The sequence below is a fragment of the Protopterus annectens genome, chromosome 15.part0 (assembly GCF_019279795.1).
Source record: "Protopterus annectens isolate FY-2018-M chromosome 15.part0, PAN1.0, whole genome shotgun sequence".
Taxonomy (NCBI): domain Eukaryota; kingdom Metazoa; phylum Chordata; order Ceratodontiformes; family Protopteridae; genus Protopterus; species Protopterus annectens.
Genome location: NC_056749.1, coordinates 654,686,514 through 654,710,518, shown reverse-complemented (window position 1 = coordinate 654,710,518; position 24,005 = coordinate 654,686,514). Strand labels below are relative to the sequence as shown.

General features: G+C 38.2%; 1 long non-coding RNA gene across 1 annotated transcript in view; it reads left to right on the top strand.

Moving 5' to 3' along the window:
- Positions 1-474: 474 nt before the first annotated feature.
- LOC122789988 overlaps positions 475-24,005 on the top strand; it is a 67,082-nt gene continuing 43,551 nt past the window's right edge. The window contains exon 1 of the long non-coding RNA XR_006362900.1: positions 475-584. This is a non-coding gene — a long non-coding RNA (uncharacterized LOC122789988). The remainder of the gene's footprint in view (positions 585-24,005) is intronic.

Genomic DNA, 24,005 nt, shown 5'->3' with positions numbered 1-24,005 from the left:
GTCTTCCATGGTATATCCATTACTGTGGTAATTTTTTTGTACCCTTCTCCTAATGGATACCTTTCATCTATGAGATCTCTTTGATGCTTTGTGAGCTCTCTGTGAACCATGGCTTTTGCTGTAGCAGGCAACTGAGTAAATGTCAAGAAAATCCTACTAGGACAGCTAAACTTTATTTGCAGTTAATCGGTCTCTTTAATTGATGGTAGGTGTGTACACAAGAAGACTGAATGCTGTAATTAAATTAAAAGGTAGATTTAATGCTTTGTTTAATATTTCATCCACATGTACTAAATGACCGCCCAAAGCAGTTCAGTACTGAATGTTAATACAAGATGGTGTACGACTAGAAAACTCCATGGATGGAAGAGTTAAGTATTGATTAGTTATGCTTAAAGAATAAATGTTTCATATATCAATTGTAGCGCAAGCACTGATGTAGAATTACAGTTTACTAAACTGTTTCTAACTTTTTTTGTAGGAGAGGACACCCAGCAGAACTCAGCTGTGTACATTGTTATTCTAATTGTCATTCCTATTATTGTAGCAGTGCTTGCTATAGCCATTCTGGTGAATATGAAAAGGTAATACATTTCTAACATGTATGTAGCTTTGTTGCTAAGCTTGTTATTCTGTTTCATATACGTATATAGCACTCGTATGATCAAGCTCATATTTCTATGCTAAGTCCATGTTTAATGCTTCAGTTATTTCAGCTGTATTAGCCAAACAGCTCGGAATGGATGCATTTATGCCAGATATGTGCCATACATGATAATATAAATTGCACTACTTACTAAAATAAGGGTGGGAGAGGTATGTGATAAAGTATTTGTGGTGAAGTTGCATTGAAAGGCCTTAGCCATAATAAAAAGCTTGAGGGAGGAAACAAAGCAATCACGACTTTTTTGTTGATCCATATACAACAGTCAAGGGATAAGCCTTTTCAACATCAATACTAACACTGATATAGTCTATAATTCTGTACTAATGCAAGTTTACAGAAGCCTATATCCACATGATGTACAGGGAAGGGCAGGATTAGGTGCATCTCCATCCACCAAAATAAGTACTAGTCCAGTATTACTTAAATCGATGTATCAGAAAATGAAGGGTTCACCACGTATTTGTATGTTTGAATCCACCAGTCTCTTGTCTAGTGTGTGACTGTAAGTCACTTTAATAGACAGTTTTGCTGTTGAAAAGAGAGCCTTGCCTACTGTATTTATCTGGTTAATGCACATGGTTAAATAATATTTGGCCCTATGAGACTTAGACTTTCATTCAGTCATGAAAAGAAAGACTTCTCTTTTGCCTTGTGTTTGTGTGGGGTAAAGCTTCTGTATGAAATAAATGCTGTTCCCCTACAGGAATGAGTGTACAAAGTGACCTTCAGCCCCCCCCTCCCCAAGAAATGCAGTGTTTTGGGAAAAAGTAACACTTTATGAAACAGTTGTCTGGGTGTTTGCTTAAAGAATCACTTGTGAGTCCTTGGGTACAGGATAATTTCAGTGCTAAGCAGGTTAAACAGCTCTAGAATTTATTCATAAAATTTCAAATTCCATCAGTGTAAATTCGACTCTCAAACACCTGTATGTAAAAAGCTAACAAGTTGTACAAGGATCTTGCAAAAAAGCGATGTCTTTCAGCTTTTCCCGTTTAGGGGTCACCACAGCGGATCACCGGTCTGCAGATTGACTGGCAGTGGAGTTTTACGGTGTTGAGTTGCCAGCATGGTGCCCAACCTTCACAGAAGGCACACACACACACGCACGCACCTACCTGCACTCGAATGGGAGGAGGACATGCTGACTCTGCACAGATGATGCTCCAGCCAAGAATCAAACCCAAGGACCTCTTGCTGTGAGGCAACGACACTAACTGCTGCACCACTACAGCTATACAGGGATCTGACAGTAGGCAGGATTTATTTAATAATTTTAATCTGAGCAATAATACTAAACACTTCCCAATTTTGGTGGAAAATAACCAATATTACACCCAAACAAAGAATCCAATATGGTGATCAGACTTTGGAGAAGAATTTACACTTTACAGCCTTGAATTGTGTAATATGTTGATATGTTATTAGAATTCTGCCATATAACAGATACAGAACATAGTGCAATACATGATGACTAGGTTTAAACTACTCAAAGAAAGTTCCAGGGAAATGTGTATATATGGGTATTCCCGATTTATTCACCAGAGAAACGTTAATGAAACTTACTTTTCATTGCAGGTTAAGGTATGGGCTATATCTGAAAGAATGTGCACAATGGCACAGCAGCTGCTTCCGTTAACTCAACAGCATTACTACTGAATATTAGGCGAAAGGCTTGGCCTAAAACCCAGTCACTTCCTGAAGATGCCAGAGTCAAAATTATAAATTCCTATATTTTCAGATGTACTTTCACCAGCTCAAAATATCTTAACCGATCTAGAGAAGGAGGAAAAGGAAGTGATGACCATAATTAGGCAGATGTTCAATACATGCATCCATTTTCTGATTACTTACTTAAATACAGGTCAGGGATGTGAGTTAGCTGTAGTGAATACCACCACTGAAGGAGCACAGTGCAGGGAAGTAATCCTGGATTGGTTGCCAGCATGTTACATCTTCTACTACACCAGTTCCTAACACCCGTGACCTACCTACAAAAGATTGTTTATGAAACATTTCTGCTAACAGCAGTAGAGGATATAAAAATTTAAGATCTCCCTAAAACAAGTTTTTGCCTACAATGTGTAAGAGACTTCCATATATGGGCAGCTACACACTATCCAGTGAGGGGTAATTTTGAGCAAATTATACGGTTTATTAAATGTAAGCAGGAAATGCAGATAAGTCTGAAGAGCTAGGCAGAAGGTTTTTTGCACATGTCAGTTCTGAAGCATTTCATCAAATTCCAAATCAGCTGTTACATGTAGGTTTCTTATAAGCAACAGAGGATGCAGAGGTTTGAACTCCCAAAAGAAAGTTCAAGTAAAAGGTGTTTTACCCATCAACCTCGAACAAGAAATCTGGGCAAAGCCAAAAATAATGGGGGTAGAAACACCCAACATCAGAGATAATTTTTAAATAGTGCTCCTGTAAACTTAGAAAGTTGATAGAATGGTAGATTTAGCATTATCATGCATTTTCTGAAGGATAATAAAGTCTGAAACTCAAATGTCACTTTTTAGTGACTTCATTCCACTCCAGTCCTCAGTGATTTATAATAAACCAGAAATTTTGAAGGAAAGACCTTAAAATATGAGGCAAAAAATCTGGACAGTTGAGAGGTTTGTGTGGGTATTTTTTTGTCAAACTCATACAAAATATGTAAGGTTTTAGACCAGAAACGTTTTCTTCATTTTTATATCTTAGAAAGTAGATCTTTGCATGAACCCAAAAATATTTACAAGGCATGTAGACATACTAGTTTTTTATATAATGACTCTTAGGACATGCATATTGTCCTTGTCTATATGACAGCATTATATTGGAAAATGTAACAGAATGTATCTGTATGACATGGTGAGATTCTTAAAAGACTGAATTAAGCAGATTTTTTACTAAAACCTTTTCAGAGAATCCATTTTTTTGGAGTCTGTGTTGGATTCTTCTTTTCTGTGTTTTCTATCCTTGTTTATTCAGATTACCCAGCTTTGTGAGTACTCGTATCCAGTGGAGTTCCAAGTTTTGGGTTGAATAATGCAACAGCACAGAATGGTCACTTTAGAAAAAAAAATCCTAAAACCATATTGAAAACGCATTAGTATATTTTGTTGTTTTTTGTATATATTTTCTTGCTGTTTATTATTATATGTATTTATCATAGTGAGTTATGTGAATCATTTATAAAGCTGAGTAAAAAAAGTAAAGTGGAAAAACTATCCACAGGGTACATAAATGACTTTGAAGCATTTGGGCTAAGTTCAACTGTAGTATCTGTCCATATTAGTTTAATTCACAGATCAAATACATTTAAAATGCAGTGGTTAAAATAATACATTTGTATACTATTCAGATTCAGTAGCATTTGTAAATAGTAGGTAGAGGCTTATCTTTGGGTATTCAAATAGATATTTTGAAAACTTTAAGACCTGCATTGTTAGAAGCGGTAATTAATAGTAATAACCATATGTTTTAGTTATTTACTTTATAAAATCTTTATAAATACAGTGGTTTAAAAGTACTGCTAATAAACATTAGTAAAACAATTAATTAGGTAGTGAATGAACTGCTGGAATGAAGCTAAAAATGGTATTGGCTACAGCAACTAGTTTCAGAAATCATATTTCATTTTACTTTGCTTATGCAAACTGACCAACTCAAACATATTTTGAATGTAATTTACACAATGCTCGAGTCAAAGGCCATTTCCAACAGTCACCTGTTAAATTTTCCTAACATAGTGGATAAAAATGAGTTGAAAGAGGCATCACTTGATAGTCACTGTATAGTATTCTGCCTTTGTTGGTTCTTGAACTATGAAACTGTGGACTTTTAAGAGAAGCTGCTTTTAAACCCTAGGATCTCATAAATGCATATCATACTCCTGCATTAGTATCAAAGTTAACATAGCAGGATTACATTGCCTGCCTGCAGTGATCTGCATTCAGAAATTACTCTTGCATAAAGTGAACCCCATATAGACAGCCATAAGGAGTTCAGATATGCCCATTGTAAGTTAGGTTAACTAAAAAAAAATGATTATTGCCACTTTGATAGCATTTATCATGTGCAAAATCAACTTTCACAGTAAGAAAAATAAGATTTCTCACTGTGTGTGTGTGGGGGGGGGGGGTCACCAAATTTGAATTGCAGTGACATTACATTAAATAAATCATACTATGGAGGTTCTTCATCTACATAGGAACTGTGCCCGAATGGTGCTAGTTTCTGTGTGAATGTTTCATGTTTGTTTTTTTTTTCTTCTTCTTCAAATTTTACAATGTTTGAAGATTAACTGATCAAAGCAATGCACACCCCCATTTGCTGCTCCTGCCTGTGGAACAAAATCTTCTGTACGTCTTTATCATATCTACTATGAAGCATGAGACATTTCAGTTTTCTTATAAAAGCTGATTAAAGTGCTGCTGGCTTAGCCTGGTGCATTATGACGTTCTGTCTGCAACAACTCATTTTGTGAGTCACTGCATAGGAGCAAGATAAAGAAAGTTAGTGTAGTTTGTCAACACTGACCTAAACAGCTAGAATAAAACATCAGCAAAGGATCCATTCCTTTAATAAATGAGCTCAGAATGGGCCTACTTTAACCAAATCAATCTCAGTCATGTCAAAACACCAGGCCCAATTTATGAAATCTTGAAAACATAGAAAAATGAACATGCTGGTACAGCTGAAACTAGAAAATGGAGAACTAGGTGGGGGTACACATCTGTATCTCAATTGTCTTGTTACTTGTATGCACAACATCTGAGTTCATAGGTGAATACTAGGCAGTCAGATTGAGCATCTCTGTGTAACCTAACCATGCACCTTGGGAAGCATGGCTGATAAGTTTATCCAAGTTTTTGATAAAGGACATACTGCTAATCCTCTGGTGTGTATTTATTTGAAGTCATGCAATCAGCAAAATTCAACTTGAAAAGGCAAAGGTTGCATAACATAGGAAAAGACAAAATACAAGTTCTCTGCTTTGGTATTATGGCATCTGTGCACACCTATGCACTGACTGGCTACCATTCCAATTGACGGGGAGATGAGATGCACATCTTTCCTTTGATCTTTAATGTTGCTGTTTGCCACCGATATTGACTGCTTGGGTTCATTAATAGTTAGCTGACAATCTGTATCTCACTAAGTCTACCCTTACTGCATTGGTTTTCTGATCTAATATTTATTCTGTTACCACAGTGAATCCCTTTCAACCTTCCCATTTCTTATGCCCTATAAGGGTGTCCACATTACTGCAATTTACATAAACTAGCTTCATCTGCACTCTGTGGCTAGTAAAAGTATTGCACTGTACTGTAGATGCATTGATACAGGCTCTGTATTTTGTATCTACGTGTCACCTACACAAGTGTTTTAATTGCTGACAATGTTGCAGTATGTATGCATTCTGTATTGCTATTCTGTTCTGTGCTTTGCTTCTGTACTATTTGGAATTGCATTTGTTAAAAAAAATGCAAGTTCCCGACTTCGTATGCACACTACTGCTTTTGAATGATCTTTTTTCTTGCATCATCTGTGTTATCAAAAATGTATTGACTTGGTCATTGCTTTACTACTGGAACATAATCTGTACCAGCTTCTTGAATTTAAAAAAAAAAAAACTGGCCAGTGCTGTGGCACAGAGGGATAAATCCCTAACTACAGCACAGCTGACCTGGGTTAATTTAGCTCAGGGGTCTAATACACTGGCATGGGATGAGGGAAGTGCACTCAGGACATGTTGGGGTTCAGTTTTACTTAGTAGAGACAACCACTCTGAGGCTGGATATGGTGTTCTTCTGACATCAGCCCCTTGCTGAAGGGAGGGGCATCCCAGTGCTGACATTGCATATCCCACCCCCAAGGCGTTACTGGGTGTACACATGGAGCAAGTATAGAAATAGTTAAAAAATGCTCCAATGATAGAAGAGTGACACTGTGCCAGGACATCTCAATCTCCTTGTTTGCCCCAACCCTAGTAGGAGCAAGTCTGGGTAGAGAAGGTGAGGTAAGTAAACCTGATGATTGAAGACTTAGCTGTGTAGAAAGAAAAAAAATTCAAACGCTCCCACAAAATATATGGTCTGTCCACTGTCTCTTATGACAAACCCTCACTTAAAATGATCTCAATCAATCATTTATACTCTGTGTACACCTTAGGGACAAAAAATGGTCATAATTCTGTTCCTAAACCCAACAAATGTTTTCCCATCCCTTCACAATGGCCCACAAATCAGTCATAAAACTAAATGTTCACAGCAAGTATTAGAATATAGGGTAGCCACACCAAACTGGTTGCTTAACTACAATGTATACACCTGCATGTCTGTACTAGATAATCCTTTGTAACAACATATTATATATTGCAAAAATATTGTCCCTTTAAGTCCCCATTAAAAATCTCAAAAAGTAGTAGAAGTTTGGGCAGCTGTCATAACCCTGCAAGCAGGAGACATACAGCAAAATTTCAGAACACTGTGTAATGCTACAACCTCCACTTTCCTGAATAATCCAAAACCCAATTATAATACCTCAATCTATTCCACTCATAGCAAATTTCTGACAATCAAAAGCCTGGATATTGGTAGTATAAATAATATGTGATTACAACTAGAACTCTGACTTCAGCAGCATAACTCAAAAATATTAACCATAACTAAATCCTGCATCAAAGATGAATCATGGGCCCCTACTCCAGGTCTGCCAGAACTGCACAATGTTTACAGAGAATGATCCAAGTAGAAGATGGTGGTGTGTACTGACATTGGTAAATAATGATGCCAGCTAATCCCAATACTAATTGTGAAGAGTAACACAAAAATTGACAGATCCCCAGCTGGTCACTTATTTAAATATCATTTGTTACTCACAATATGATATATATTGCAACATTATACATTCCACTCTCAGGTACACCGTCATTGCCAACATTATAGGAGGCAAAATTCTAGCTGTCACTAAGCATCACAAGCTAATAATACTAGGTGACATTAACCTATGTCACAATGGTTACTTTTGCTTGCAGCTTAACAGACTCGTACTATAACACAGGCAATCCCATTTAGAAAACATGGTCACTAAGATAAACTGCAAAACTCAGAAGTCATCTACCACAGACAGTCTTGACAAATGTTCCATAAAAGATGCATGCCATAAAAATACTCCCAGATTCACTGAATGAGCACAATCGCATACTTACTGTCTGACCACTAAGAACGAAGAAACTTCCCCATCATACATAACACCTAGAAAATGTTGCCAAGTTTTCAGATGATACCCTTCTAACAATAGGCTTATTCACTAAAACAGATCCTGACAGTAGGGGTAAACACATAGTTTACAAAAAATGAAAAAATACTACCAAACTTGGTATTAGCACTGCTAAGGCTATGTACTCTAGAAAAATTCAACAATCTTATTTCAGCTAACTAAAACAGTTTGGGATTACAATAGAAAGTATTGCCACAAATAACATATTCCCAAATAAAAGCTTAATTAAAATACTTGTACCACAGCTACACAGTGACATCTATCATATTTGCAAAACTTCAGAGCCTACTTTGTTACTCTCTAACTTGGTACAATCAGCAGCTCCCAGTGCACATTTGAATATGTTACTTGATTACCCTCACAGTACTCTGAATAACTCACAAAGAAGCAACTTAAGGGGAAAATCAGCAAATTTTGAGACCACTGTCATAAAGATTTCCCATTATCTAGAATTAAAACCCTGAATGGAAGTACTCTAACCTCCTAGCTCACATATATTACTTGTCACTTACTATAAAAAAATGTGCTAACAAATTCAAATGTGAAACTATTGTCTTAATCCCGAAATGAAATAGCACTACAACACCCAAAGACTTTTGTCATATTGCAAAGTATGACCTTCCCAGCAAACTGACAAAAATATTGCAAAACTCCTCTATGGCCAAATCCTAGAATACCTTATAAATATAATGTACAGACAACATGATTTTGGGTCTAAATACAGTACTACAAATGGTATCTCTGTCTTACAAATGAAATTTGTATAAACACAGAACAGGGAAAATTAATGGATGCTATCTTTATATACCTAAAAATGGCTTTTGAGTTCGTAGACCATAATATTACAGTCATGAAACTAAAACACTGTAGATTTTTGGAGGAAGTATGCCTCTGGTTCTCAAGTTACTTAAAATGAGCCTCCACCATCACATCACATTTCCTTCTTTGGACCCACTTCTGGACACAGTCGTGTTGCAGCAAATGCATTTATTTATGAGCAGGATACAGCTACACCTTGAGAATCACCAAAAAAGTGACTCTAAACTACTCCAAGCTATAACTCATTTTATATGTAGAAAAAAAAAAACGGAATCAGCAAGTGATTATCTGTCAGACCATGTGGATGTTTTAGAATGCTGTACTGTATTTACTTTTTTTTTTTTTAACTTTTCTTTCAACATGACCACTTATTACAACTTCTCCATCTGTAATGAACACGTTATCTTTTTCATATTCAGTAGACACATATACTTCATCTGTGATGAATGCAGACTATATTTGATATCCATTTGATGTACATTCCCAATCTATGATGAATACAAACCATTTCTTATAAACTAATGATGGTGTAAAGCAAGTCTCGTGTACCAAGGGTTTTACTATACTGCAAACTTTATCTCCCAGCTGCATGTGTCCTTTCCCTGCTATGTAACATCATGTGATTAACACTGCCTGACAGTTACCTGGTTAACATAAAATATCTCCTCTTTCATTATTTACCGGCAAAGCTACATAGTATCACATGACTAGTACTGCCTGACAGTGTGCCCAGTTAGCAGAGAATAGCCAAGCCTTCCCATCTTTAGTTCTACAGATGTATAAGCAGAGTAATGTTAATGTTGTTAAAGCAATCCATTTTAGTAATTATATCAAATTGTTTTATCAGTCTAATAAAGTTCTGTCCTGTTAGGAACAAAAGATGTAACTGACCTTTTATCTTTATTAAATGCATTTTGCTTGTGAAAGCAGAGAACATATAATAGCGGTTTGTATATACTTTTTGTTGTATTTTATATAGATATAGTTCTCACTGCGACTACTAATTCAACTTAAAGATTAAAATATAACCTTTAAAAAAACTTTGCTAATTTATGAGAAAGGTTGCACAAAAATAAATAGTCTAAATGCCAGAAAAATGAACAATTATGCTACTGGATGCAACCAATCTGTAAAATCCACTAAACTGCCTCTTTCTTTTGTTACCCAATGAAAATGCTTAAGCATCCTACCAAATGTCAGTAAAAGGCTTACTATAAAATTACCCACCTTCACTCAAAGGAAGCCAGACACATCATTGCCATTCTCTTCCCATCTTTGTTCTTCAATCACCCCAAAACACAGAGATTTTACAAAAGGCCGAAAACAAAATTATATGGTTCATTTATCTAAGTCTCTATAATGAATGGCACTGCAAACTGACTGCCAGTATCCATTAGGGTAACATTGTTATTAACACCATTGTCATTCAAAACTAATCAGTGTTAGCAGTTATCCCCCCCCCCCATTGAAGAATTCACTATAGTTTGTCACTCGTCTTGTATATTTGAATAAGACAGAGAGGCTTGGGTGTTCGTTTATGTAGTTTATTACATACAGACTTATCAGGATGGATGGCAGGAATATTAAACTTAAATGAACTAACTAAATTACTGACTACTACATACAAGCATGCGATCACTCTGGTTGCTCACTTAAAATGACACTCTTGCTTGCATGTGCTCAGTACTTATATGCACGTGCTCACTGACTGAAATGTTTCTTCAAGGTACATCACACAGTCTGATCTACATCCTCCCTCTTTGCTGAGCTGTCTCATATTGACAATGATATTTTAATAGGCATGCAATTATACAAACAGTAATAAACAAAACAGTCATGTCCAGGCTGCTGCGTATCTGGAGCTAGGTCTGGAAATGCAACCTGATCTTGTAATGTGATAGTTAGGGCTTGGTTTGGCAACAAGGATAGTCACTGGGGAATGTTCTGCTTCAGGACACTCAGGGATATTCTCAGGAGCAAGAAGAATTGCTAATGGGATATCCACTGGAACAGGAACATTGGACAAGTCACTTTGAGAATAAGAGTCTCTATTACAGGCAAGATGTTGTAACACTGGCTCAGACACTGGTAATGCTTTCGATTCTGCCTAAATTCCATGATGCACGATCTCTGCTCTTGACTCACACTTTTCACAAATCCAATGTGATCAAAACCTTTTGTCGTCTGCAACCTCTCTATCTCACCTTCTTTTAATGGACTGAGCAGTTTGCTGGTCTTATCATAGTAGGACTTCTGGGATAAATACTTTAACTATTGGGCTTTCACTGCTTTGTTGTTTTTAGCACATGGTACCAGTAAATTGCTACTGATTGGTAATGTGGTTTTGGTTTGTCTCGACATAAGTCTCTGGGTAGGTGAACCTAGATCATCGTGAGGAATGTTTAAGATTAAGCAAGTTTAGAAAAACATTGGTGTCACATTTAAATTTCTCTAACAGCTGTTTTGCACTTTGAACTAACTGCATGTTCAGTCAAGCCGTTTTGATTGTGGGTACTCAGGCCTACTCATAATATGAACAAAGTCCCACATTTCAGCAAATTGTTTGAACTGTTGACTTGTAAAATGTGCACCATTGTCAGAAATGACTGTGCAGACTACCATGGACAGAAAAATGTCTCTTCAACTTAGTAATGACAGTCTTAGAAGTTAGGTTAGGAAGTAGAGCAATCTTGAACTAATTTGAATAAGAGCCTACTAACACCAAGTAATGTTGACCATTCCACTCAAAGGTATCTGTAGCTACTGCCCACCAAGATAGTTTAGGAATCTGGCTTAACTGAAGTGGTTATTTTTGTTATTGCAGCTTTGTACTATTACATACAGAACAAGATGAAAGTACTCTCTCAATAACCTTTGACATAGAAGGCCAAAATACTACTCATCTCACCCTTCTTTTGGTAGAATCAGTTTCTAGGTGGCCACAATGCAAGATCTTAATATACTCTTGTTGCAAGGATTTTGGAACAATCATTTTTTGACCTTTCATGATGATACCATCGTCTGACAATATCTTGTCTCTGTAGGAAAAATACTGCTGCACATCTACTGGTAAACCAGATCTTTTTGAAGCCCATCCTCAACTCATAAAGAGGTTGAGCTTCTGGAGAATTGGATCTGAAGCTGTGTGAGTCCTAAGCTCATCAAAATGTGTGGAAGAAAAATTTCTCACTTCATGACGTCAAACTCAGTTTGCCCATTCTCATGCTGTTCTGTGGTTTTCCTGGGCAATCAGGATAGGGTATCAGCAAGATAAAGAAGTTTGCCTTTTATATAAACAAGATTGAAATTGTACTTTTGCAATTTGAGCATCATGCTTTGCAATCTCACAGTAGTTATCTGCATAGGCTTTCTCAAAATAGTGACTAGAGGTTGATGATCAGTTTCTATCTGGATAGGTCATCCATAAATACAATCATGAAACTTTGAACATGCAAACGCAATTGCCAAGCGTTCTTTCTCTGTCGGGGCATACTGAATCTCATTTTGGGTAAGAGTTATTGATGCATAGGCTACTGGTCTACCCTCGAAGAATGACTGCACTAAGACCAAACTTAAAGCATCACAAGAAGGAGTTACTGATTTATGAACATCATAGTTGTGTAAAGTGGGTGGACTGGCAATTTTCTGTTATAGGACATCTAATACCCTGGTATTGTTCTGACCAGGGCAAGGTTACATCTTTGTGTGCTTGCTCTCTAAGCAGTGCTGAAAGTTGGCTTAAATCTGGAATGAACTTGCCTAAATAGTTGACCATGCCGTGTGAACGTTGTAAAGCTTGGACATTGTCTGGAGCTGGCATCTCGAGAATTGCTGTTTGCTCAGAAGGATCTGGTCATAAGCCTGAGCTGGTGAACAAATGACCCACGTAAGTAACATCTCGTAGCCTAAATTTGCACTTCTGAGGATTTAGCGTAAGATTCATTTTACAAGCTCTTTCCAGAACTTTCTTGAGGTTTCTATCATGTTCGACTTCACCATTGCCTGCTACTAGAATATCATCTATTATTATAGCACATGGATAGCCAGAAAAAAAATTGTTCTATCGCACACTGAAAGGTTTCACTGGCAGAATTTATTCCAAATGGCATTCTGAAAAATCTGTGCCTTCAGAATGGTGTACTGAATGTGGTTGGCAATGAAGAAGATTTTCATTCAAGTAAAATTTCCCAAAATGAACTTTTTGCATCCAAGACAGAAAAAACTGTGGCATTTGGCATGAGGGCAACAACTTCCTTGACTGTGCTCATAGGATGATGAGGTCTTTTTAATGCTTTGTTAAAATCTCTTAGATCAGTACATATTCTGACATCATCTGAGCTTTTCTTATGAGCTACTACCATGGAAGACACTCATTCAGTTGGTTCTTCTTCTGGACAAATTACTCCTAGCTGCACTATTTTGTCTAGCTCGACTTTGACTCTCTTCTGTATAGCTACCAGAGCTTTCTGTGCTGGTCTGATAACTGGGCTTACCTATGGGTCTAACTTTGAGTACACAACTGGGAGTTAGCCTAGTTTGTCTTCAAAAATATCAGCATAGTCAGAATAAATAGTTTTGGTGATATTTGATCTGTTCTCATTCAAGCTTACATGGTGAACTTATTTTGTTAAATGAAAGCAGTCCTATTTGCAAACTGTGTCTGCAGCTTTTACTCTAGCAAACATTTCTGCTGACATAACACTGCACTTTGAACCAGTATCTACTTTGAGCTCTACAGGACTCCCATTAATCCGAACAGTACAAAAGATTTTGTTCTTTGCCCATAAATCTACTGCATTGATTGATTCACCAAGCACAGACACACCATCAACATAAAATGTAGGGTTGCAGCTTTGTAATTGATCAACTTGCCTCTTTGAATGCCCTCTTTTAATAAAAGAATGTGCCTTATTTGATTTACAAAACCTTTTGAAATGATTCCACTTATTGCAAGAATGGCACTGATGACCAAAAGCTAAGCACTTCTCTCATTTGGGTTCATGGTTACCACCACAATTAAGACAATTGACTATGAGGCTTGCTACAGGTTTTGCTGAGTCACCCCTGTGCTTTGCTGTGTGTACTGTAGGCCTTACTAAAGTTGCTTTAGGTTTTGCTGCGGAGACCACATCCTTTGGCCTGTATCTTTTAACCTTGTCCTGCATACTGTCTACATTTATCTTTGGATGGTACTAGAAAGCATGATTTTTCATTTGTAAGCATATTTGTGTGCTTTTCTGTAAGCTGATATATATGACAAATCTCAATGGCATTATTTAACTTTAAATCACTGTCTCGAAGCAAAATCTTTCTCATTATGTCATTATTAATACCACACACAAGCCTGTCTTTTATCACCTCATCTCTCAAATCACAAAATCTGCAAGTTTTAGCCTTATAGTCCGTTATATATGCAGCAGAAGCTTCACCAGGCTTTGATCTGTAGTGTAAAATAATTGCCATTCCATTGTTATATTCATTTGGAGTTGTACATTTCTCTATATTTACATTTTAAGCACTCAGGGTCTTTTCTCGTTTTAGTCTGTACCATAATATGGCAGTTTTCCACCTCCCCTGCATACACAAATGAATGCTCTCTTTCAGTGGCTTCTGAACCAGCTAAATTAAGCAAAATAAATGCATTTGTACATGTGTCTTTGTCGGAAAAAGCCTGTATGAAATTATTGTACTCTTGCTCAAACATACTCCAATTTTCTGCAACATTGTTATTAAACACAAGAGGTGCAGGTCTGCAAAATCCTTCTGCCAGGCCCATAAGTTATAGTTTAACACAATGCAGTCTTGGCCCTTGTAATTATGTACAAACATGCACACACACCAGGTATTTGTAATAATGTTCAAATGCACAGTAAACTCTTTGAAAGTTTGTACTTTGCAAAATATTCTTTGAAATAACTACTTTGTGAAATAACTGCAGTGTAATACTGCACACTCTTGCCAACACTTTGCACACTTTGGATACTTTGAATAGCTTAGTTAATGCGAAAAAGTACTATAGTGAAACAATACGGTCATTTTCCCTTTTATACATTTTTTGAGATTTAGATCAAACAAATAAAATGGAGACTTGGCTGTTCATTTAAGTAGTTTATTACATACAAACACATCAGGATGGATAGCAGAAACATTAAACTTAAACTGAGTACTACATACATGCATGCTATCACCCTGGCTACTCACTCAAAATGGCACTCTTGGTTGCATATGCTCAGTACTTATCTGCACGTGCCCACTGACTGGAATGCTTCTTAAAAGTACATCACACACGCTGATCTACAATTTAGAAACTATAGAACACACCCACATGGAAGGCAAAGTCATGCACAGTTTGAAAAATTAAAACTAACAATTAAGTTGTACAGTCTTCCTAAAGATAAACACAGTTAATACTAACACTATTTACTAAACGTTACTTAATTTCTACCAGCTGCACTTCCTCTGCATCCCATATCTTAGAATCTCCTATATTCATTCATCCTAAAGACACATCATTGCAAGCAGTGACACTATCCCATGTTGGTGAGTACTAGATCCAGTATGTTTGATCCTCTGGTTGGAATGTGCACTAAATGTTCTAGAGTGTTAGTGTTAAAATCCATAGCATTGTGCTTGTGAGTTTCAAGCAGTGCAAGTTTCCCAGTCTGTAAAGGGATAGTTAGTCACCCATAAATAGGGTTTATGGTTATATGGTGAGTGCCTCTAGTGGGTTTTGTTAAGAGCTCTGAGACTGTAGAGCCATAGATGGTGACCTGTAGCTAGCCATGATATGGTGAGTGACCTTATCTGGTGACTTGCACATGGATGAGCTCCATGGTATCTTTGTTTAACCAACCTAAGGGTATGTTTGTTGCTAATGTAGATCGAGACGCCTCCACCTTTTGCCAAAATTTGTGCTGCTGTTGGTCTAAATATGTACCTTGGTCTCCGGACTGTTTTAAAACTGCCCTCCACCCCCACATGCATCCTTTTTTAGGGGCAGTGAATAAATGCATACGTTCTTGTGGATTCATCTTTCTGATATAAGATGACTTGAACTGCTGTCATTGTAATCCAGTAATGACCATGCCCATCAATTATAGCCACTTGATATTGTGTACACCAAATGACTATCATGATAAAAAAAAAGCCTACAATAAAGTATTCTAGCCTGTACTACTACTACCACAAAGGCAGACTAATGACTGTTTACGTTGATCATAACAGAAGGGTCAGCCATTTTCATCCACAGTCATGACACCTAGAAGCTATACCTTAATTGGGTGTATATACTTTAAATGCCTGACTGGAAAAAATAATAATGGTTACAATAATGTATTTCGGTCTTGTTTCACCCAAATGCATAGTGACCAAAGTATTCCAACTTATTTCACACAAATGCAAACAAGTCCTATAAAGCCAGGCTGTTCACACTGATCCAACAACAGGAAGGTAAGTTTCTTTCATTCACAAACAGCCTCCACCTAGAATTTGTAGCCACTTTGTTGTGCATACCTTGTATGATTTTGACAAAAAATAATGTCTCTAAACTTCTTGGCATGCCCCAGCCGACCAATAGCTACCCTGGTGTACCATTTATATTTAAATGTTTCTAGTACTATCCGCTGGGGCTGGAACTGTACCAGTGGTGGGTTGGGGGGAGTGGAGTGGAGTAGCTTTCAGTATCATTAATGCTTACCCTGCAAATCAGGGAGTATTTGTTTAGTATATGCTAACTATAGGCAGTGCTAGTGACATCACATCATCGCACACCACATCTGCCGGCTCCACCTCCCCGTATTTCTTAGTTTTACTGGCAGTATGTCCTGAGATTATCACACTTTCCTATCACTGTGGATGTGTCTGTTTATCAGGGACAGAAACCCCTCCCAGAATGTGAGAGCCAGCCAAAGCTGTTTTTCATTCTCCTCTCTCCTCTGTTCCACTGGCCTCTGGGTTCTAATAAGGCCTGTATCCCTATATTTCACAAAATCAATAATTGCATGCATTTTCAGAAGTATACGAAGTCTGATTTACCCTCAGTGAGTTGCAATAAAAGCATAAATTACATAAGGAGCAGACCAAAGTATAAGCCAATGCCAGGAACATTCTGTAAATAAGGAACAACTTCAACTTAGATTCACACAAGCAGTGCACAAAGTATAATTATTCAAACTTATTTCATACTAATGCACGAGTCCTGTAAAGCTAAACTATAAGATGAGCAAACAAGAGGATAGGTTCCTTTCATCCACAGTCTCACACTATTAAATAACTGCAATACTCCCTGAATGATGCATCAGAAAACCACAAATTTATAGATTCATATATTTTTACTAGGCTAATGACCAGGGGGGGTCTTACTCAGGCTAGCCAAGTTTTCTCAAAAGAATAACAATGTCCTGTTTCTGAATAGGACATTGCGAACCAGACATTTATAAGCTACCACTGTCCATAAGGGACATGGGTGCCAGGCCTGGTGTAAATTTCCTATTCCCCATCCAATGGTCTTGATTTTAAACTGGGCAATAGACAAACTCCGCTTTACATGGATAGGAAGCCTGTTCCATAGGATGGGCAGTCTCTGAACACATCTGTTTCTCCAGCATGTTCTGTTTGTCACAGACCGAATTCATGTCCCTAGGCCTTGTATTTCTGGTACTCTTGATTTACAAATATGTAGGAGATTCAGAAGTATGGGGTTTGGGGGATACCTTGTAAACCAGACATAGATCACCACTCGGCAATCTGTAAAACATTGAGCAGAGAGAAAAAGCTTTACAGTGCTCTGCATAAAGTAGGTTTTTTACACCTTGTATGCTTTTTGTAAGGAACCTCTGAGGTCACTCTAGTTGCCGCATATACCTGGTCAGGTATATACCAAAGGGAGCATTGTACTCTGGTCTGATAAATGTGGAGTATAGTGAAATTGACTCTCTGGACCTATATACCTCACCCTTGTTTATAAATTGTACAACATAAGATTTTCTCACCACTGTGGCCGCACGGCTGCTGTCTATTTGCATACCCAGATCCCCGAACACTGGGTCAGCTGTTAGAGACTTATTAACATGGTAATTAGCCTAGCTGACTGACTTCCCAAAGGGTGCAATTATGTATTTTTTAGATGTCTGCAGCAGAGTCGATAACCCCCAGCTTGCAATCATCTGCAAACTTAGTCATGCGTAGTACTTCAGCATTTGCTTCCATTTCAGAGAAATAGATGGCAAAAAGGAGCAGACCCAGTACCAAACCAGGGGGACTCCATTAGTGACTGGCCTCTTGGTGGAGGTGGCCTCACCTATTTTGATCTCCTGGGTCCCATCAGTGAGCCAGTTGGCTACCCATCGGATGATTAAAGGGTTTATACCTAAATTAATGAGCTTGTCTGTAATGCCTAAGTCAGAGTGTTGTATTAAAACCCTTGGTCAGGTCAAGGTAAGCTGTGTGCACAGTTTTAGCCTCATCCAGTGCTTTAGTGACCCTCTCAAAAAGTCCACCAGATTAGGCTTGAACTTCCCTTAAAGCCTAACTGTAATGAGTCCAGCATTTGCAGGTTACTTATGTGTTCATTTATCATGTCCATGATGATTCTTTCCATGGCCTTACATATGAGCCTGGTAAGACTTGTGGCCCTGTAGTTACCCAGATCAGTGGTTGTGCAGGAGGATGACTGTAGCCATCTTCTATTCCTTGGGCACAAAATCTGACTGAAAGCACCAGATGAACAGTGATTCAAGTAGAGCAGAGAGATCATGTTTTGGGGTATTTATTAAACATTCTGGGATGTCTTTGGGGCTCATTGATGCAGTGTTTTTGGCTTTAGTGTATTGATAACCTGTTCCCTATTAATAGTTGAGGGGATTGTGGTATGCGGTATTTTTGGACTATCAGGAGGGAGCGGGGGGGGGGTGTGAGCTGAACCTGCCAGCCAAAAGGTTAACGAGCCTTTGGTTTAGTGTGGGTGATGCCATTTACAGTAAGTTCTGCACATTGTTGAATATTTCGTCTGAGGTTACCAACATAGCTGTAGAAAGCTTTGTGGTTGTCCTGTGCCTGAGAAGCTATTTTTTTCTTCATATTTAGCCTTTGAAGCATTAATTAACCCTCTTAGCTGCCTGTTTAGATTTGTCAGGGGGATTTTAGTATGTATGGCTTTGTTCCTCCTACGCTTGGTAAAGATTTTTTTTCTTTTGTTGTATAACCAGTTAATATAGTGATTTCACCAGGGTGGCTTGTCTTTTGAGTTTGCCTTATTCTTAATATGAGTAGGCACAGCTCCTCTATACAGCTGTCAATATGGCTGGGCAGTGATTTTGTAAAGTGGTGTAGAATTCCCAGTCTGTAGAGGGTTATTTGAGATCCCTCATGAATGTTGTTCTGTGTTGAATGGTAAGGGACTCAAGTATATTGATATATGTAGTACAGGTTTTATGGGACATGAAGGGGGGGAACCTCTAGGTTGCAAGGATATGGTATGACACCCTGTTTATGGTGAGTTACGCATGTATGAGTTCCAGTGGGTCATACACTTTAACTAGTCTGGATGTGTGGTTGTTAATATAGACCGACTCCTCCACCTTTTTTCCCTCCTGTGCAGTAGCTTCTCTAAAGGTGAGAAAGGCCTTGTAATCTTGCTTTGCTGGGGTACTCTCCTTGATTTTAAACCATGTCTCCATTACTACACAGATGTCAACACACTCGAGGAAGAGTTGCGGGGAGTGGAGTTTCTTAAGACTTCTACCAATGAGCAGTACCACCTTCAGATATTCCTTCACAGGTTCAGTTAAGTTGGTATGTTTATAAGTTTGGCATTGCCTAAAAAGGCATTATTGGGAGGAAAGGTCTTTGCCAATATTGAAGAGCCTAGAGGGGACCGGTGCAGTCCATCCCTGGCAAAGCAGAGTGTGGTCAGTCAACCATGTCTTTCCAGGCTGTCAAATATTGTACCCTCCTGGACTGACACCATAAGCTAAGCCAGTTGTTAAAATCAGTCATCTTCTGTTGGTAACATGGCGTCATCCTTGGAGAAGGTAGTATGCTGCTCAGTGGCAGTTTCATACCTACCCGAGACACACAGTGAGTTCTATCATGCCTTGCTTCATATAATCAAAGGAGGTATGTTTCAGGTCATTACCTGTCATAAGAGTCATACTGGTGCCTGTGGTTCAATGACCTGAGTGTCTGTATGATTTGATGAAACCTTGCTCCCAAAGGGCAGCTTAATTCTGATTCTGTCCTTACTTAATCTGGTGAAGGGGACATCACCAATGACCAGGAAATTTGCCTGTGTGCTTGTTTGCCTTAAGGGCTTAGCAATGGAGGCACTAGATACAGTGCTACTATGTGTAGCTGTGGGTGGTGTTTTAACAGATCACTTATGTGATGGCTGAGGACCCTTTTTTGATTGTGATATGCAGGATGGCTTAGCATTTTAGGAAGGTTACCTGTAAGTGCCTCAGCATAAGTAGTTTTTATGGGGTTTATATTATCATATCGCATGCTCAGAAGAGTGAACAACAGAAAATCGACCCCATGTAAGCGAAAAACTTCAGAACAGTGATTATTTTTCAATGGAAAACAATCTCTGTTCCGAAACAAACAAAAAAAAAGTAACACATTACTTAATGTGGGGGGCTTTGCACACCACACCCCCCGACGTGGGGGGCTGTGCCCCCACACCCCCTATTTAAATATACCAACTCTGAGATCGCACTACAGTGCCAAAAAGTCAACGTACTGACAGCAGCCAAACAAATTCTTTCCCAGGGAAAGAGTTCACTGAACAGCCGCTTCGATATTTTGCCTTTTCGTGCTTTACTGTTTTACCAAAGACTCATTCAGCAACCTGCGTCTGCATGACAGTATAATAGGAAAACATTTTTATGTAGGGTCTTTACCTCTACCTGTACAGTAGATGTGGTACAAGTGTCACTGACAACATTTATAGGATTAGTTTTGGTTGCCTCCAGCATTAGTGTATTTGCACCTCTTGCATATTATCAGTTTTATTAAGAATAAGTAGGTTGCCAGTATACATGAGGCAATTGCTACAATTCTCAAAATGCCCATCTTGACCAGACTTGGCTACACAGAGAGTTGGGAAGTGCATATCCATGGCTACTGATCTGCTAGGGAGGAGTGAAGAAATTTAAATATTGAATAGGTCAATAAGAGAAGGAACTTGAGCAATGCTCAGCTATGTGAAAACTAGATGCTCTAGTAGTTAAAAAATCTGGCAAGAGTGATGCTTCGAGTGCAGACCACCAGAGACCACAAACATTCATAATGTCAAATAACTGGTTTGGAGCCCAAGTGCTTAAATCAAAAACTAATATTTACAATAACATGTACAGTGTAATCAGGCTACTAACAAGCTGTAACAAATGCAGTAGATTAAATGCAACTGAACACCTTAAAAACACTCCACAAAAAACTAAATAAAGGTGCAAATAGCACAAATACAGTAAAAGCAACAGAATAAAGTTTTTTTTTTCTGGGATAGGAAGAAACAGAAGATAATTCAAGTTTGAGACTAAGGGAGGGCCTTGCCATGTGATCTCTCAGTGCTCAGTGGAATGAGCTGATGAAATTGGACTATGAGGAGTTTCCCAAATCAGATTTGTAGTAGGGAAGGGCAACTCAAAATCGAAAGCAAATGCAGCCAAAGATCAGCAATAGGTAGAGAACTGCAAGTCAAACAAGCACTCCAGCTAAATAAAGATGCCACTAAATATTTGTAGTTAAATGAGGAATATTCTTTCTCAGCTCATGCCACTAATTAGCTGGATGCTATTCACCATCTGCTAAAGAATTCCTTTCTAACTGACCTAACCAACAAAACAAAAAACAAAATGCAGTATAAGAAAAAGATAAAAAATAGAAGTAAGCAAACCTTAAATGAATAACTTCAGTCTAAAATAAAATGCAGACAGACAGCAGTAGCCGGGCAGAGAACAGCAAGTCAATCAAACACTACTAAAATATGAGACAAAGTCATGGACATTCTGTGAACTCTGGGACAGTTACTTATTCCATAAAAGATTAGCCAGACAGAATGAATATTCCATCAAATTTCATACAGAGGTACACTACTCATGTAAAGCCAGCCTGTAAACTAGCAAACAACAAGATGGTAAATTGCTTTCATCCACATCCAGGACCCCCCCCTATTTAGTGACTGTACTCCTCAATGGGTTGGCAAAAAACCACAAGCTGTATGAAGCTCAGTCCAAACATTTTAGAGAAAGACAAGGACATTCTGTAAAATGAGGGGCAGTTCCAACCTTGCTTCACATAAAGCATAGCCAGAGATCAAATATTACACTAGCCGTTAATGTCAGACTTTAGCCTGAAGGATTTGTAAAGATCCCAATGTATGTAGGCAGTAAGGACTGTAATAAAAAGGCCTTTTTTCCATTATGCTGTTAATCGGTGGTTCAGAGTGACTTTAGCTGCTGTGAGGAATGACCTTATTATATGCTAATTTACATGTCTCTGAATCACAGTAGACTACCAAAGAGGGCAGATCACCATTTCTTCTGGTAGTTAAGTCTACTTGGTTGCATCATGTAATCAGAGGCACCCTCCTCATTCACTCTCCCACACACAATACATGAATTTAAAACACACACACCACATTTGCTGTCAAACATGTATACAGCATACCTCCTTACACTACCCCTAACAGACGGCCACCTTGTATGTACAATTCTGATATCATACTGGTACAAACTTGAACAAATAAGAGTACAGTAACACATCAACATGCTGATGTTAGACATATACAACAGCATAACTACTTACACTAAGAAATAGCCACCTGTTTATGCATCCAGTGTTCTAGTTTTCTTGTTGGTCCTAAAACAATTAACTGCCGCTAAAGAAGCTATAATAATCTTTTGTGCACATCTTTGAGATTTATCAGGAAAGTTAAAGAAATAATGACCATACTGTCCCCAGCCCCCCATGTACACACTACAGTAGCCTTCTATGCACACCCCTGAGGAGAGCTTGTTTTAGATTAGATGACTTTGACCGTCATATATCAGCAGTAGTAAGGAAATCCTTCTATGTGGCATATCTTATATCTTATAAGTAAAGGCGTCTTGTCCAGACCTAATGATGTTATAATTCCATTATACTCGGCCCTCATTATACCAATAATTGACTACATTGCTCCCTTTTGCATGTCTCACCATTCACCTGCAAAAATTGTAGAGACCACAGAGTTAGACTTACATGGAAAGACTGAAAGCCCTGTCATTGTATCTTTTTCTCCTACATTTTCCTAAGGGGTGACTTGTGCAAGGCTTACAGGGCAGTTTCTGACTTGGCCCTGATGGAAATTCTACACATTCATAAATCGAATTGCACAAGGGTCACTCACTCCAAGGAACTTAATCTAGACTCTGACATAAACAGGTCATGCTAGAGAAATAGATAACATCTCCCAGAGACTGCCACTTGTCTGGAACAAGCTTCCAATTCATGCTAAACAGAGCCCCTCCCTGACCCTCTTCAAACACAACCTAGATCAGTGGATGGATGACTGCAAATTCATTCCTGGGAGTGGCACCCATGTCCCTTCTGGACAGAGAAAGTTAGTATTAACTACCATAGACCCTTACCTCTGCGAACTTCACTCACCCAAGCACTGACAATTGGGACAACTCAGGATAAATATGGCTAAGCTTGTAAGGGCTGTAGGGCCATTAGCCTAGTAACCTATGAAGTTTAAGGCAGTGACAACTGTTAAGCTTGTGTCAAAATACACTTAAAATATCCTGGGGTTTTGAGGCCACCAGGACACGGAACTTCTTTGGGTCTACCTCTCAACCTCTTTAGTGCAAGAAATCTGGGCAAAGCCAAAACTAATGGGTGGGGGTGGGGGTCTAAAAGGTCTAAAATCAGACACAGTTTTTAGTTATTCTAATAAACTTAGAAAGTTAATAGAATAACGTTTTGCATTAGCATACATTTTCTAAAGGATATGAAGTCTGAAATTGAAATGGTTGTCCTCATTTAGTGACATCAGTTTCCAGTGAGATCCCTGAAAATCACAAATTCTACTTGGAACAGACTGAAAATATAAAGCATTCATTGTGTGAGTCTGGACAGTTGAGAATAATTGTATGCCTTATTTCAAAAAGATGACATTTTTTTTTTTTACTGAACCCAAAAATACAGTTCTAAATTTGTCCAACAATATTGTGTGTATCCACAGATAAAAATCAATGATATTATTTTACTC